Genomic DNA, 16,789 nt, shown 5'->3' with positions numbered 1-16,789 from the left:
TAGGCCACCGATTAACGTTTTATGGACTTGATTAATTAAAGAAGTCAAATAATGATATAGAAATCTAAGAAAATAATAAAAAAGTGAGAAACAACAGGAATATAAGAGAAACATAGAGAACAGTCCCCATGTCTGCGAAGTGATAAGCAAAGAGGACCCCGCGCGACCGAAAGAACCTATTAACGCCATCGCATGCTACCCTCAAGGAGGAGATTGTATGTCCCCGGAATTTTCCATATACAGTCTATAGACTTCTGTGTATAAAGTCTATACACAAATCCTAGAGAACAATCTATAGGCAATACAAAGTCATAGACAGTCTATAGACAATCTAGATTTATCGCCATACACTTTTAGTACTCTTCTGTCTATAGGCAGTCTATAGACTGCGGATAGACAAAAAGCAATATCTATATTAAGTGAATAGAGTCAATAAGAAGTCTACAGACTGTCTATAGACCATTTTTATAAAGGTGGTAAGAGGCGGCAGACTAAATGCAGCGGTGAACCATGCGTTGTCGCTTATTCAGCACAGTGAATAAATAAACAGACCAAAAGCAAGTACAGATCTCTCGTCCGAAAAGACGCTTCCGACATTCGTAGCGTGACTCTTTTGCGTAACGAGAGAGCATTTAGGACGGCGTATCTCGGCTAAGTCACGCTCTTTATTATTGCGTTGTTTTACTCTTTATTTTTTCTCGCCCGGTGCTGTGGTTGCGCCTGTTTAAGTAAATCACCGCCACACGCGTCGCAGACGAATGCGGTGATGACACAAGCGAGCCTTGTCGGACTGGCGCCGGCGCTTAGCGGTGCTTGGCTTTCGACCGCCGCGTTCTTCTCACTCTCTCAGCACGAAACATTTCGCGTTTTTCCTTTCACTCACACGGGCGTTTTGTTCTGTTTTTGCGAGGACGGTCTCTTTATTCGTCATCCTTGCCTTCTGTCGCCTTGCGTTGGAGTTCTTTCGGGCAGACGCTCATGGCAACAGCTACGTAATAAAAAATTGCGCGGACACTTTGGCAGCTAAAGTGTTGAGAGGCGAAAGCCGAGGACACTATGCCGTGACGACTTCCGGCGGATGTGACGTCGCACCGTTTCCGTGGCTATACCGATGCCCAAATTGTACATCTTTGGGCGATCTTAAGTGTTAATTACGCTTAATTACACATTTCTCCGTCTAATTTGACACAAATCCGTCGTTTTTCCGGCCATTCTGTGACAATTTTCACTATACTGTGGCGACTTCCGGTGGATGTGACGCCGCACCGTTCCCGTGGCTATGTAGATGTCCGTGCTATTTCGACGCAATTTCGTCATTTTTGCCTGTAATTAATTAACTACAGTAAAATGGGGAGTTGAGCGAGTTGGTACATCTTGAGAAAAAACACAGCGCAGGAACAGGGACACAAGAAAAGAAGACGACGGGACAGGCGCTGACTAGCAACTGAAGGTTTATTGCACGGAACACGAAAAAATATACTCTACAAACCACCAGGAGCACGCATGATCGACGCCAACAGCACTATTAGATGTTACAATCAGCCATGATCTTCAAGAAACGATATCTCACGGTCATGAACGAGGACGGGTGGGGTGCTTACACATGTGTCGTGGTTTTTATGAATATGAAATGCTTCGCTGATTTCCCTAGTTAATCTATCTTCTCGTCGTCTTCTTTTCTTGTTTCCCTGTTCCTGCGCTGTTTTTTTCTCAATTAATTAACTAATGAACCTACAGTCGTAAGACTTGGCTTCTGGGTTCATTTTTTCCTCCCCTATCTGAAGCAACCGTTGGTTTTCTTGTATATTTTTTAGTTCCCGAGTTAAACGCGTGTGCTACGCTTTGTTAACGGACGACAATATGAGCCATTAAAGGCCTTCGCCTTAAAAGGGGGAACTGGCGTGACGGTTTAACCTGGGCGAGGTGGAGTGACGCGGAGATTGTTCTCCGTTTATTCCTTTTCCCTCTAAATGGCTACGAAAAAACAACACCAAATAAACGACGGCTTTTTCGGATGCTCGCCTCTTTCGGCCTGTGTACTACGCCCAAGCGGCCCGCCTGGTATAAAGAGGCGGGTGTGTGCGCATCGTTGCATACGCCCTGCTCGGGCAGGCCACTAATGTACAGGGCGCGCCACCTAAACGCGACTGGCTTGTTAAAAATAACCGGGCCCGTTGAGGCACTCCTGTAGTGTGCTGTTCAGTGTCGCGTCGAGTTAGCAGAGGCTGTCTTATTGAGTAATTTAACGAATCAGTTTTCGAACCTGACGGTGACAGCGAGGCATTCGTAGCGCGCGTCATTGTTCGGCACTCTGCGCGTGATTCGTTTCGTTCGTTGGTTTGATTATTTTGACTTGCAGCTCGCACAAGAGAAGGCTAGAGTTCAGCGCTCTTTCGCAGTGGGTGTGAGTAAATATTTCGGTCTCGGGAAGAAAACAACGTATTTTTAGCCCGTCTCGCAGCATAGCCCTCTAAGAAGGATTAACAATAAACGCCCAGGCTTTTTGTTGCGCGTGTCTGACGAAAAAAGGCGCAGCCGCTTATAAAGCAGCGTCCACCGCGTTCTCCTTCGACTGAGGTGGATATAAGAGCAGTGATGATGATGATGAAAACGTTTATTTAAAGCCACAATCACTTAGCTTAAGGGAAGGCTGATCGGGTCGAGCGCTGAAATTGAACATTTTTTTTTTTTTTTGAGGAGACGAATTATCACAGTAACTGTGACACGTATCTCTGTGGACACCTTAACCCCGCCGTAAGGGAAGGGATAAAGGTAGGGAGTGCACGGATAAAGAGAGAAAGAGGTGCCTTAGTGGAGGGCTCCGGAATGATTTCTACCACCTGGGGATCTTTAGCGCGCACTGACATCGCACGGCACACTGGCGACTTTTACATTTCGCCTTCATCGAAACGCGGCCGCCGCGGTCGGGTTCGAACCCGGGAACAGAGGCTCAGCGGCCCAGCGCCCTGACCGCTGAGCCATTGCGGCAGGCAGAGCAATGAACGCTTCTAAAAACCTTGAACCTTCAGCACGGACACCGCGTTCAATTAAGCTTCCGGGATAAGCGGTTAACGGCAGAGTTAAACTGCAACCGCGCGCTAAACGAAGGAGCGCTGCCAAAGCCTAGGCGTTGGTGAGCTCCGGAAACCTTGTTCCTCGTCTGCAGAGCGATCGCGGCGAGTCAGCCCGCCGCTTCCTTTTCATACCGGAGCTTGCGGCGCACTTCAATGAGCGCGGAATTTTTTTTCCGGGCGCGATAAGCCGGCGATGCCGAGACGATGCTGCCGAGGAAGAACCGGGGTCGGGCGGACGCGTCAGATTACGTCCGAGCGGATTATCGCCACTCATCGCACCCGGTCCTATTATCGCGCGCGACGGCTTCGTGGCGGGATCGTTTCCTGCTCGCTCTCTTCGTTTTTTTTTTACCCTCAGCTTTATTTTGCGCGCGCTTTGTATCTGTCGGCGAGCATCGCTTGTTTATCCGCCGCCTCGGTATACGACTCGTCGTGCTCCGCTCGCAAATCGAATTATAGCGCGGACAGCGAGGGAAGAAGACGGGGCCCAAAGGCAAACTTCGCGAGCCCGCGCTAGAGATTGCGGGCGTTGATTTAGCGGCCCTGGTACCCCTCGCGGCCTGAGCGTTAACACTAGCCAGAGCGGTCCGGGGTGACGCGACGCAACCCGAGAACGCGTCCGATAGAGCCCCGGCAGTGCTGCCCTGACCTCCCTGGGTGGAGGCGATCGCGCGCCTCCGGCTCCGCGACTGCTTCTCGCGGCGCGGATTGTTTTCTGTTTGCGAAAGGGCGGTTTGTCATCGCGCGACGACGACAAACCGCCTGGTCTTCCAGCGCGCGTCGCGACGTGCGGTCGGAGCTTGTTCCGAGGTGTGTGCGTGTGTATCCGGTGGCTGGAAACTGCGCGACGCGTTGCTCGAAGTACTGTAACGCGTGGATGGAATTTTCTGAGAAGAGGTCAGAGGCTTTTGAGCCCGACTGTGCAGGTGCAGTCAAAAGTAAATGGAAGGCAATATGCACGAAAAAATTTAATCATTGGCCCCCCAATTCATGCATCCCTGAATACATACCATGTGCAGCCTGATTGTGATTTTGCGAATTGCACTGTGCACCAACGAGCATGAACCACTATGCCGTAGATTTAAAGAAATCAAAATTTTTTGACAAAGTTGCCTTCCATTTACTTTTGACTGCGCCTGTACAGGCGCGGACAAAAGTAAACGGAGCACGCGACTGTCTTCGAATATTTTTCACGCTTCACCTGATTGAAATTTCCAGCAGTGGTACGCGCATGCTGGTAGCGGAGGTTGGTGGGCTTTCTTGTACAGAAACAACGCTTCTTCATTACCTATGGAGAAAGCGTGATTGCACTTCGAGAACGCAATAGCGTGCTCCGTTTACTTATGGCCGCGCCTGTACATACTTTCGAGATTTAAACAACTGGGCCCGACCAAAGTATTAACGAGAGCGGAGTTAGAACCGCCGTACGAGTGCTCATGGAGGGTGGAAGTTCAACTCCAAATCTCAGTCGGTCGTCACAGGCTGCCCCCGGAGGCCGATCAGGATCACCTGCGGGGCTGGACTCGATGCGGAGCGAGAGCGCGGATCGATGCGAGCACCTTGCTCTTCGCCTGCCTTGTTGCGCCTCGCACCTGCAGGGGGTTGGAGCTGCGGTGTCGGGTTTTGCCCGTGTGTGACGTCATCGCGCAGCAGCCGAAGCTCTTGGCGACGCCGCCGGTGCTGCCGGATATTTCGGCCAACATGCCGCCGCGACGCTGACGCCGCTGGTGAGGAGGAGGATAGGGCGAGGCATCGCTTGCAGCTCAGGAAAGCAGAAAGGAATCGCGGAGTCGCGTGTTCGTGGTCGACAAAATCACAGCTCAGAAAAAGACGTGGGCAGAGAACATGTACACGGGGAGACGCAAGCGTTGACGTTCAACATGGATTTTTGGAGAGCACGCCAGGTATTAATTAATAAACAGCGAACTCGCCTTCTCGTAGCCACGGCGAAATGTGTGAAACTAAAAAAAAGAAATGAAATAATATGAACATTTTAAAAGCACGACCTCTTTCTCAGAACTCCGCGAAAAGCGTACCAAAGAAGGCAACATGGCAGCGGTGGGGATTCCACTGTCGAGTGGTGCTTCGTGTAAGTGTCGACGTCATTTGGCCTCTTGGGGACATTCCGCCACGTGAAGGTTGCAAATTGAAGTCTAGCGTTGAAGTGGTTTGCGAAGTTACGGACGGAAGAAAAAAGAAAGGAAGGCAGTAAGTGTGGTTCCACAGCAGGCAACGAAACATCGAATGAGATGTAAACTGCGGCAAAGGGCGCTTAGAAGAGACGCGCACGCAGACAACAAGAAAAAGAAAGGTCCTTCCAGTCCGGTGCTATATGTGTTGTCTCCTTCTTTTAGCGCCAGTACACTCTTTGCGTAAACCATGTCATGCTACTACCAACTAGCTCAAATCAAAGTATTGCTGGTCCTTCCCGAAGCGGCGAGAGAAGCGAATTGGAAATGGGAGAGTGAAACACGATCCAAAACGGAATGCAAGCGGGAAAGGTTGCGAGGCAGCGACGACAGCGAAGGGATACCTGGGGTAAGTGCAAAAACAAGGACGCCCTGTGCGGTGGTCTTCCCCGCGAGACATCGGAGGCTGTTCTGTCCGCATTCGTTCCTGGCGCTTCTAGCTGTCACCCGAGCCCCGCGTTCCCATCCTTCGTCCGCCTCGGTTTGCGTAAAGTGCGTCCTGGGGACGCCCTGACACCTCGGAAATGGTGGGACTGTCTTGTTCGTCGTCCTCCGCGCCTACCGTGGCCGTGGCTGCTTCAGAGGCGCCCGCTCCCTTTCGTGTAGCTCTTTCTACGCGACTGTGAGGCATCGCTTGCTGCTGCTTGTTTCGAGTGGCTTTTTTGTTGTTTTTGATGTTGTTGTTGTTGTTGTTGTTGTTGTTGACGGGCGCTCTCGCACGGAAGGGAGCAGGCGAGGGGCTGTGAGATGCGGGTGGCGGAGGTGTGATTTTCGTTTCTTGTCACATTTTTACTGGATCTAGCTTCGCTAAGCAAGCAGCCTCTGAGGGTCTACAGTTGGTCGAATATTATGATTAGAAAATCTACTTCGCGGCGAGTTTTAAAGAATATGCCTCGGTGGCAGCGTTGACGAAATAAAGGCTGGACAGGTACAAAGGCAGTCACAACCGCCTTTGTGCAGTGAATTTTCCTTTCTATTACTTGTCGCCTGTTAAGCCATTCCTTGGCGCTTTTACCAAGATGGACGCACACGCATGTTATGATCTGTTCCGATGGCAAGTTAATGGCGTGTTTTGTTCTTTTGAGCAGTCTTTAAAAATATACTGTGTCGCTTTGCATGCAGATTGGGACTTTATCGCGCGTGCACTGAATTCTTGGCGTATAGGCGCTCTATCTGCGTTCTCTGTATTCATGATGATAATGATGATGCATTTTTATGGCGCGAGGGCATCGGTGGACAAAGAGTGCCATAGCGCAAAGTGTTTTCATTTACTCAAGGTGGGCCCATTTCCCAAACATTTCAGCCCTAAAACCTTGTACGCATAGTATTACCGGAGGGTACCGGGTGCTACTGGGGATAGAACTCCGCACCAACAGCCACTAGGCCATCGCTGCAGCCATCTAAAGCTGCAATCACACGAGCGGGGCGCGGAGTCGGTGCAGGGTTTGATGTAGTTGCATGCAGCGTCAAAGGCTTGCTTTGTCGCTCGGGACATGTTTTGGCGACGCGACAGGGAGTCTTGGAGCTGAAAGAAGTCCGCGGCTCTTACTAGCTGCGGGAACAGAGACGCTAACTATGGAACATCGGAAGAAATCGCATACAGATTGTCACTGTGGTTCTTCGTGGAGTGCACTGGAGGACCGATTTGAAGGCATTGGTGGTTTTTTGGTTTATTGGGGTTTAACGTCCCAAAGCGCTGAGGGCCGCCGTAGCGAAGGGATCCGGGTATATTCGACCGCCTGAGGTCCTTTAACGTGCACTGACATCGCACGACACACGGGCCTCTAGAATTTCTCGTTCAAAGAAATTCAACCGCCGCGGCCGGGATCGAAGCCGTGTCTTTCGGGTCAGCAGCCGAGCGCCATAACCACTGAGCCACCGCGGCCGGGCTGAAGGTATTGCAAGTGGGCTGATGCAATGCAATGTTCTCTGTGGCAATGTTCAAGTGTCCGCCGCACGCATTTAATTACACCGTAAGCGGGTGATTGACGATAAGCACGACGACAACTGAGGCGTACTGCTGGGGTGCCGCACGGTCAGAGGGAGGCCATTTCAATCACCGCATACGTACCTGCTGAGCGGCACGAGGAGCCATTGGAATGCCGGGAACCGTGCTGCGCGGCTCCAGCAGTGAGAGGGTAGAGTCCACCGAAACCGCGTTTCGGCGGCGCCACCGAAATCCGAGCGCGGGTTCCCGCGGTGCGCACTCAGTCTTGTCCACTTTGCGGCGTAATCTGCGGAGACATCTGTGTCGGCCCCATCGGCAACCCTTTTAGCGCGCGCCGGTCAGGCCGGCCGTGAAATGTGGCGCGCTGGAGACGTAAATCTCGGCGACCCCTAATAGTGCGCTGCCTCCGAACATTATCCGCGCCCATCAGGGCCCTAAATCAGCCGACCCGACACCCGAACGGTCGGCGGCGACCTTATGCAGTGGCCGGAACCTTTCCTCAGGGAGCTCTCTTAATCCACTGAGGGCTGGCGTCTTAATATCGCCGGCCCCCCGCTGTCGCGCTCGCTTATTTCAAGATAGTCACTCTGCTAACTGACCGCGCACTGAAAGTCGTAAGGGCCGGTTCGCGTCCGGGTGTTTCGCGGGACATAAATCGAGGGGGTGTCTTGCATGGTCGACCGCGGGGCCGTCAATTTTATTCCGGACCGAGCTCGGTAGTCGGATTGAGCCCCTTTTAGAACAGCGTAGAGAAACTATTTTTCAAACGGTTTACGTTCTTATTCCTGGCCTGGTCAGATGTGCCGAGAGTGGGTAGCGTGTACATTCTGAGCGTGTCGTTTAACGATGGAGAAAGAGCTGAAAGATGGAGATAACCGCTAAGAAACAAAGCGCGGAGGTTTCACCTCGAATGTATACTGTTTCGCTCGAGTTACGGGCGGATGCACTGCAGGTTGAGACTGGTATTGTGCAGGCTACGGGAGCTCCACTCCCAGTACCGCTGCGCTTCTGAGGTCTGTGCAGAACCATTCATCTCCGGACTTATCCTTCTGACCCGCTGTCATTGGTCCGCTACACGACATCTGACGTCGGTGCTGAGGGTACACCACCAATCTCAGTCACCGTCTTAATTACCTGCTCGAGTGAGCTATGGCGCAGGGAGAAAAGAGGGTGTCGGGTAGAGATCAGTGGCTATAGCTACTAATCAATACCACTATAGCACTGACCGATAGCTATAGCTGTAGCGCTTATTGTAATAAGTGCGGCCCCCTGACTCTGTGGACGCTTGTCACCGAAGTGGAGCTGCAAAAAAGCTCACAGCAATGGCCACAGACAGGATCGCCCGCCGCGGTGGCTCAGTGGTTACGGCGCTCGGCTGCTGACCCGAAAGACGCGGGTTCGATCCCGGCTGCGGCGGCCGCCTTTCGATGGAGGAGATATGCTAGAGGCCCGTGTGCTGTGCGATGTCAGTGCACGTTAAAGAAACCCAGGTGGTCGAAATTTCCGGAGCCCTTCACTACGGCGTCCCTCATAGCCTGAGTCGCTTTGGGACGTTAAACCCCAATAAACCATACCAAACAGACAGGATTGTCATACTACGTTTTCTCGGGTGCTCCAGCCGTACACTAACTCAGGTGGCCAGCTGTAGTCTCCAGCTCTACAGATCCGTTTTTCGAGATCAACGAAAACTCCTTTTGAGTCGGTAGGCTTCTCTGCACGGCGCGAGGCTCTTACGGAGAGGCGCGCTCTAGGCTGAAACGTGAACTGCGGAGCTTTCTATATACTATCACTTTTTTTTTTTTTGCCGGAACTTGGCGAGGAGCTCTTCACTAACGACCGAATGTACGCAACTTAACGTCAGCACTTAGCAGCGTGTAACATTTAATAGGATGCTGATCGCCGCCTCTATTCTCGTCACTCTGTGTCAGCAGCATGCACCGAACGGCACAACTTGTCGAATTTTCTTCTTGTAGGCGGTGCTGCGAGCGAGCGCGGCACACGCGGCTTCTGGGCAGCGATGATGAAGAACGGCGATGCGCCCAGCAAGAGCGAGAAGCAGCAGCAGCAGCGCTAATCCGGCCCATTTGCTCGCTGCCGCTGCCGGTGCGGAGCGCCGTCGTCTTCTGGGCTCGGTGCCCGCGTTGCCTTTGCCTGGGCGCGCTTTAACTCTGCCCGTTCGTAGCAGGGTGGTCTCAGTGCAGCCGGCGTGGACTGCTTCTTATCGTAGTGAAGTAGTGGTGAGAATATTTAACTGAAACTGTGTAGCAGGTTGAGCGGCGGTTAGAGTTCTCAGTCTAGAACCCCATTGGCGTATATATAGGACCTGCGCCCGGGCTCTTTCGATTTATTTTTGTGTCGTTTCGTCCGATCTGGTCAGAGCTGTCTCCCGCCCCTCCTGCGTTGGCTGGTTATTGACAGTGACCGCCTGATTTTGTTGGCACGCCCATACCATACGATAAAGGTCCGCCTTCTTCCCGCAGAAGTTTGCACTGCGGATGAAATAACTCCGGATGTGCGCATCCATCGGGCGCCAAGAAATATACGCGAAATTACATTGATGCGCCGATCTTGCCTTGCGCGAAACCCCTTTTCGCTTGCTGAAGGAGCGTTTTGCCTGGTTTTGCTTTCGCTGTGTCGTCACCGCAGTGCATTGTGGCGACGAAAGTGACGCTGTACATATTACACAGGTCGCGCCCGCAGAGTCTATCGATTCGGCTTTTCACTTGCAGGACGTACTCGCTAAACAAAAAGGAGATAAAAGGAAATAAGCTGTCCTCAAGGCGCATGCTATGCTCCTTTTATAAAAGGGGGTTCGATAGAGTACAGCTTACTCCCTTATAACTCCCATACAGGCGTATTTGTGTTCAGAGTGTAGGAGTTTTACCAAGGTATGCCAGCGGGCAGCGCGCGCGGTATGCTCGAGCCTCATCGTACCACGCTTTCATGTCTCGCGCGGCGCAATGGATCATTTGGAGTCTTGCGCGCGGTCGCCATGGTCTTTCTCCGTTCGAACGCGGCTTCGGGCGCACCCAGTTGCCCACGCACGGCCGCTCCGTGCGTGCCTCGTGCCGCCCAGCCGTCAGGAGCAGCGCCGCGCCGCGAAGCGTCGTTGCGTGCGCTTCCAGGCGGGGGGCGATCTCGGGCTCCGCTGTGCTGAGCTGGTAATCCCCGCGCCGAGGATTATCGATGGGTCTCGTCGCTCGCGAGAGTGCTTAGCTGGCGGCTCCCGCGGCGAGGCGGGCACGTCGGCTCCGATCGGGCTCGGCCGAGCGGACGAGACGCGTATATTACACGCCGCAGACGACGAGAATCTAGTGCGCCAGGACACAGCGAGGGGGAAGGTGTGTCGCGTGCGGCGCAGAGAACAAGAGGGAGAGACAGAAGAAAACGTCGCCGTGGCTTCAGACTTAGTGGCGTCTCAACTTTGGGACGTTGAAGCCGCGCGGGCTCCCGGGCGGTGTATGAGCAGTGAACTTCGACGAGCCGCATACGCTCGGGAGCTGTTCCCTGAGCCTTGCACGTCCTTGCACGTTCTATCTGCGATGGGAAAATTAGGGACGACCTGGCGTGATTTTCAAATTGTTTCAGGCTGTGGGGTGCGCCGTGGCGTGTCTATTTTAACCAACGCCGCTGGATTCTTAGAATTTTGTTACTTCATGTCCAACAACGTTGTCGGGAAAAAATTTCGAAGTTTGGAAAATTGTTGGATTCTCTTGTGAAATATTAAAGGTAGTGGTACATTCTTCTGGTATGTAGCAAAACCTTTCTTCTAAAGTGTTTCCATCGCTCCCTTAGGAAAAGTAACTTAAGACTGGCTTAGAAAAACATTGGGAAACGCTTTTGACGGTACCAAGAAAGTTACTAATAGAAAAAAAATGCAAGAGTGTTGTCCGGTGATTTGCGGTGATATTGATTGTTATAGTGAAATAAATGGGGGTATTCATAGTGGGCAGGAGGCTGTGGCCAAGAAGTACGCCAGGGTGGCCAGATCCTGTTCTGGTGAGGGGGTGCTTGACATGCTCTGTTTCACCGAAATCAGGCCGCACCTTAGGCCTGGTTGTGCAGTTCCATCGACAGGCGATATTTTTTCTTGATCTGGTAGAGAATTGCCTGGCACCGAGATATGGAACCATGGTCCACTTGCACGCGAAGCGGATGCTATACCGCTAAGCCATTGCTGCAGAGCCGGAGTACCGGGGTTCGAACCCGACCGATGGAGGCGAAACGCAAGAGGCGCCCGTGTGCTGTGCGATGTCAGTGCACGTCAAAGATCCCCAGGTGGTCGAAATTAATCTGCCGCTTCGGGATGTTAAACCTTACATACCGCATATCGTATACCGCGTCTCTTTCTCTCCCCTTCAGTCACTCTCTCCTGTATCCTAACATCGCTCGCGGCGCTGTTGCGATGACTACCGAGAGTGTGGTATAGTTACTACGTCTATCCTTTCTTCGTAACCAATTCTTTCGACGATAGAATTGAAGCCTGGGCGGCCGGAACGCAAGGTGATCGGCTCTGCGCTTCCCGCGGCACGCGCGCTGGCAGAATGAGCTGCCCTCGATTCTCGGTCTGCCCTCTCCGAGAGTTGGGTGCACCAGCAGCGCTCCGTTGGCCCTGTGCATCACTGAGCTCGCGGGGGCGCCTTCCCCGGGCCCTGCACTCCCGGAGGCCTTGAATCGCCATCCTGCGAGGGCGGCTTGCCTTCTGATCTCACGAGATAGGTAAAGGCTCAATGGGCGCCGTAAGCGAATTCACGATTGTTGCAGGCCCTCCACCTGATCTGAGGGGTTGTTCCGGCGTGCTGAAATTATTGCAGCGTTTCGCATTTATATATAAGTTTTTCACCTTTTAATCCGCGATTTGTTGCTAGCCTTGTTGATAGGGACGCGCGGCATTCACCACCTCTTTCGTGTGCTGGTCGGACAGACTCTGCCCATAGTGCGTGCGCAGATTTGGCACCAAAGGAGACCACGGCTAAAGTGGAGCACGTACTGCGAGTGGGCTGGTGTGTTTTTTTATTTTTTTTGTTTATTTATGCTAAGAAACATTTCACAAACAGTTCGTTGGAACCATAGTTTTTACGGCTAGTGAGGGGTCCAAATACAAAACAAGCACAGTATTACTGCAGACCGTGTAAATAAAAAACTTCAAGATTAACGCACACAGTTCAATTCATTCCTACATTTCCATGGAAATTAAATAGTGTTTTAAAGCTGCCGAAAAATTATTTTTTCTTTAACTTCATTTGGGATTTCTACGCGGGCAGTGGTTGTCAGCGCATACAGAGCACTCCGATTTCCACTTTGCGAAGTCCAGGCTCAAAGCAGTCTCCCCTCTGTGGGTGGCAGAGCCTTATCCCCAACAACATAATCCTCAGTCTGAACATTCAGTGCGCGCGACTAGTTTCGGGCGCACATTGTTTCGTGGCGCTGCACGCGACTGACAAGTGTGCCCGTACAGTAGAAACAGCTGTATAGTGAACTGTGAGCCCACTCTCTACGGGAATTCTGGCGAATGTTCCACTCGCGCCGAGCGCAGACTTCGCGCGCGTAGCGAGTCCGAGGCGAGCAACGCTTCGTGAAGCACACTGCACCCGACTCGCGGCGTGATCCGTCGCCTCGGGCAGCCCCGGTCCATCGCGCCCTTCGAAGCGCGCTTCTGATCGGCCGGGCGTTGCCGGCGTCCGTACGTGGCAGCCTCGACGTCGGCTTGCTGTGCGCCGGCGCTTGCAGCGCGGCGTCGGCCGCGACGCCCGCACGCGCTCCTCTGACGTCTTCCTTGTTCCCAATCTGCCACTCTGCCGCCATGACCCGCTAGCCAAGGAGGGAATAAAAAATAAAAAGAAAAGAAGAAACGCGTGGTTCCGCAGGTCCGGGACGAACTCGCGGGGCACGCTTTCGTGTACGTGTACGCGTTCGCGTCGTGTCGCCCTGTCGCTGAAGCGGCTGTTGCAAGCGCGCGTTGCTCGCGAGGCCGGTCGGTCCACTTAGGTCGGCCTAGTGGTCTGCTCGTTGGTTTCTCGCCGTCGCCTCGCCCTCTTCTTCCTCGGGAGGTTCTGTGGGGGCGACTGCGGGCGTAGCTGTTCCCCGTGAAGCGAGCCTCGCTCGACGTCGCTCTCCTATAGCTCGTGTAGAACGCCCTGTATTTTCACCGGCGTGACTGGCACTGTCGTGCAGTGCGCGTCTTCTGCTATGGTTCTGATATGACCCAACTGTGATGAGCGAAAGACACAAGCTTGCATCGCACCGCAGCGCTGACGGAGCCTGCGTTGCGAATTTCAGGCAACTTCGTCATTAGCACGCATTCTCACGCCTGTCAGGGGCGCCGGGCTAGTTCTCTCTGGAATGGATGTGGAGGTATTCATTGCATAGATAGGGTGGAGTTCAGTCGGGTGAGGAAATGTCAGCAGCTTCCACTCGAGTGAACCCTCGCTGCTCAAAGGTGAATTCATTGTCGCGCACCCGTGGGGACAGGTAAGCGTGCGGGCGAAGACTATAGGTGGCCAGGTGGCCAGACTGCCTTAAAACTGGAAACAACTCTGTGTTAGGCTATCTTGCGTCCGAACGGGAAACAAACCAAACTCGGCGACGCCGATAGAAAGAGTGGGTGAGTGAGTGAAAAGCTTTATTGTCGCAAAGGTACACTGCCTATAGAGGAGTTACACTCGGCAGGCGTTAGCCATCGGTTGGCCATCGATCTCGGACGCACTCTGTTTGAAGATGTATTCAGCACACAAGGGGTGACCACCCCACTTTAATATGATCCCGAACCTCGGAGAAGGTGTGACGCTTGATAAAGATCTTTACATAGGGACCGGGTCGCGTATAACGAGCTTTCGGTCCGAAAATTGCTTCGCGTAGAAAACAAACTGTTAGCCTGAGCCATGTTCTGGCGTCGATGAGAAAGCTACGTGCCAGACAGAAACATAATAAAGCTTGCCGCAGTTACTTCGGCTGACTATAAGATTATACAAATAACTCCACTATTATTTCCCATTTATCAAAGTGGTGATGGTAATGAAAAAATTAGGAGTCACTTTGGCGACTAAAGTGGTGCAAGGCGAAAGCCTGAGTACAGCATTCTGCCACGAATGTGGTTGTGAATGATGATTCAAGTGCTGCCAGCGAATGACGCGTCCATTGGCTGTCTGCGTGTGTTACTGATGTGTGGTTAACATGTTAAGCTTCGCCTGTAAGAGTGGAACGCGACAGCGTCTTGCAACGCTGCCAGGGAGTCCACATAACGCCTTGCTGGACGGTAAATTTATTTTTTGAGGAAAGGAAATGTCTCTCGCATATCTGGGTGGACACCTGCACCTCGCCGTAAGGGAAAGGGGGAAGATGGGAGTGAACGAAGACGCCGTATTAGCTAGACGCGCCTTTGTTCATTCCAAAACCATTCAGCTGGCATTACGGAGTGGCTAGCGTGCTCGTATCGCACTCCGGAGACCCTGGTTCGATTCCCCAACTCGACCAATTTCGTTCTCGGTTTTATTGATTTATGCGGTCTAACTAGAAAGGTTAATTAGGCTATTTCATATTTATGTTATTGTATTTCTGTCCATCTTGTTCTGTCATTCACCTGTCAAATGTTGGAACTGTCTAGGATGTTCGACACAACGTATATGAAACGAGCAACGTCGAACTGAGTGGGGAAGTGCGTGGTGGTCGAGCGAACGCGGCTTCGTACTTATCTGTTTTTTCAGCAGCGTCTCCTTCCGCGGACGCTGTTGTCGCTGCGATGCGCGTCCTTCTTTTCTTTTCCTCTTTCTTCTGACCTCTTCATTCTCCTCTATCTTAATTAGGCTACTTGATTAATTAAGCAATTAACTAAACTCAGTCCCACTTACTTGGAGCATCACTATACGATCCCTTTGATTGGTTGCATGGTTACTAGCCAAAGTACAATTGGCCCCATTTGAAATTCGCGCACTGTGACGTCACGAGCATTTCGACCAATTGAAAAGCGTGACATTTTCTGTCGACAACTCCTGCTTACAACGACGAGGCATTAAAGGCTTCCGCCTTAAAATTTCTCTCTGCACCTTGGCTGTTGGCTTCCTTCGAACTTCGAATGTGTGCCATAATGAGCCCCCCCCCCCCCCCCCCCCCCCCCCCCCGCTTTTCCTTCCCTTGTCTGCTTTACAAAGTCATGTATTCAGCGAGTGGTGCACAGTTTTCATTAAGTGGCTGCCCTTGGGTGCATTGTTCCAAAAACCATTTCCTGGACCAAGTCTTCGCTGTCGCGCTGTACTTTGGGAGGCGTTACGTCGTCAGGAGCTGCACCCGAAGGCGCGGGGGGCTCAGCTTCAGCCAGGAGCTCGCTGAGCCTCCGAGGAGCACCTCGGAGGAAGGCAGGTTGCATAGGCGGTGCCCGGACGAGGCGCGAAGTGTTCCAGGTCCTGAGGGAGGGAGGGGGACGCGGTGCTGCCGCTTCGGAATGTCCTTCGTGAGTTCCTCGCGGCCGCGCGTGTCCGATTCATTTCGGCCGCCGCGAATGCTGAGAAGGAAGGGGGGCGCTCGATCGCTCTCGGCTTTGTGTCTGGCCGACCTGATCAGCGGAAAGACAACGCCGCCGCCTCGCTTTTTCTGCCGTCTTGCTGCTGGGCGCGGTTGAAGCGGTTCTGCAGGGGCGAGGCAGCGGTGGGAAAGCCCGAGTAAATGAACAATTCCTCTCAGGTTCGGCTTTTCTCGGCGCACTGCGGCTATTGTCAGTGCGGCGGGGGTGTGACAGAGGCACTGCTTCCCCGTTCCGTGCGGAACGAAACGCCCTCACACGATATAATGAACGCAACGAATAGACCAGTCTTGATTGGCTATGGCTGTGGCCATGGCGGTGTCACACTGCCCGGCTAGTCGCGGCCTCGACTCCGGCACCGGCTACCGTATTTCGGTGAAGGCCAAATTTCAGGTGTTTGAAATTATTCCGGAGCCCTCCACTACGGCAACTCTTCCTTCCTTTCTTCTTTCACTCCTACCTTCGTCCCTTCCCTTACGGCGCAGTTCAGGTGTCCGCCGATATATGTGAGACAGATACTGCGCCATTTCCTTTCCCAGAAAGCCAATTTTCAGTTTTCAGTTTTCAAATGCCAAAACTCCCTTGTGCTCTGCAGCCTCAGTGTGCGTCAAAGAGCTACAGGTGGGGATGTGAATCCGAACGTTAATCCGGTTGTTAATCTAATGTTAATCCCCATCGGCTCTGGGATCCCTCGTAGTCGACCTGCACTTTCAAGATGTTAAACGCCACATACCATTCCGAGCCACATGTGTCGAAGTAACAGCTATAACTAAATGAGCTGCTGGTTTTTCATTCAGTAGTTTACTCAGAGGAGTGTTACGTGCAATCGTTGCGCATGCTCATAGCGCATGCACAGTTGTTGCCTGGCGTCATCGTGTTCGCGAACAAAAGTGGTTAGAGTTGTCACTTCATGTCATTCCGGAATTCGGCTTTCGTTGTTACGTCTTGATTGCCCCGCCGCAGTGGCTCAGTAGTTACGGTGCTCGGCTGCTGACTCGAAAGACGCGGGTTCGATCCCGGCCGTGGCGGTTGCATATTGATGGAGGCGAAATTCTCGAGGCCC

General features: G+C 52.6%; 1 protein-coding gene across 6 annotated transcripts in view; it reads left to right on the top strand.

Annotated features, from left to right (window-relative positions):
* LOC149367237 (latrophilin Cirl-like) overlaps window positions 1-16,789 on the top strand; it is a 412,262-nt gene that overhangs the window by 152,971 nt on the left and 242,502 nt on the right. The gene's annotated exons all lie outside the window — the stretch shown is intronic.

The sequence above is a fragment of the Amblyomma mixtum genome, chromosome 1 (assembly GCF_055824585.1).
Source record: "Amblyomma mixtum isolate Tamu chromosome 1, ASM5582458v1, whole genome shotgun sequence".
Lineage (NCBI taxonomy): Eukaryota > Metazoa > Arthropoda > Arachnida > Ixodida > Ixodidae > Amblyomma > Amblyomma mixtum.
The sequence above is the reverse complement of the archived record's forward strand: the minus strand, read 5'-3'. Positions and strand labels throughout refer to the sequence as shown.